The following is a 937-nucleotide window of genomic DNA, read 5'->3' on the forward strand; positions in this document are numbered from 1 at the left end:
GGGCCTGGTACAATATGACAGTAACTTGAGAATGCTGGGATAATTGTTCTACAACTCTCTTGGACATGTTTCTCCAGTTAAAGCAAAACAAGCCCTGTTCCTTGTGACACTATAATAATCAGGTTTTCTTATATTGTACGTTTACACATAGTAAATTATGGAAATATTAAAGTACTAATTTATTATACTTATACTTGAAAATATATAAATTGAATTTATTTCTTTAATCTAAATTTAATTCCCTTTTCATTCATGGAGTACAAGGAGAGTCCAAAATGATTCTTTCCCATCTGTGAATTCAGCTTGTGAAACATCATTTGATGGCAAGGGTTTTTGGAATATCACAGAACTTTCAAATTTGTCCACGACTTTTAGGAAAGTAAGTGGTGCAGTTTGTGCAGAAAACAGAACAATGTGAAGAAGCATCAAGGCACCAAACTAATGTGGGGCTCAGCATTCTCATGTCTAGGTACGTATCTGAAAGAATTTAAATCAAGACTTCAGAAGTTGTTATCATTTCCTTGTTGACTGCAACATTATTTTCAATGTAGGCATGCTGGTTAAGACTTAGGCTGGGCTGGTGAGATGGCTCAGTGGGTAAGAGCACCCTCTGCTCTCCTGAAGGTCCTGAGGTCAAATCCCAGAAACCACATGGTTGCTCACAACAATCTGTAATAAGATTTGATGCCTTCTTCTGGGGTATCTGAAGACAGCTACAGTGTACTTACATATAATAATAAATAAATCTTAAAAAAAAAGACTTGTGCTCGCTTCAGCAGCACATATACTAAAATTGGAACGATACAGAGAAGATTAGCATGGCCCTTGCGCAAGGATGACACACAAATTCGTGAAGCATTCCATATTTTTAAGACCAGAGCAGCCAGCTGGGAGGCACAGGCCCCACGAATCTCAGGGGTCTTGCAGGGCGTCAGGG

General features: G+C 38.6%; 1 non-coding gene across 1 annotated transcript; it reads left to right on the top strand.

Moving 5' to 3' along the window:
• Window positions 1-763: 763 nt before the first annotated feature.
• Window positions 764-870, top strand: LOC116082816. The gene has a single exon (XR_004115449.1). It is a non-coding gene; the product is annotated as a U6 spliceosomal RNA (small nuclear RNA).
• The last annotated feature ends 67 nt before the right edge of the window (window positions 871-937 follow it).

The sequence above is a fragment of the Mastomys coucha genome, unplaced genomic scaffold, assembly GCF_008632895.1.
Source record: "Mastomys coucha isolate ucsf_1 unplaced genomic scaffold, UCSF_Mcou_1 pScaffold7, whole genome shotgun sequence".
Classification (NCBI taxonomy): domain Eukaryota; kingdom Metazoa; phylum Chordata; class Mammalia; order Rodentia; family Muridae; genus Mastomys; species Mastomys coucha.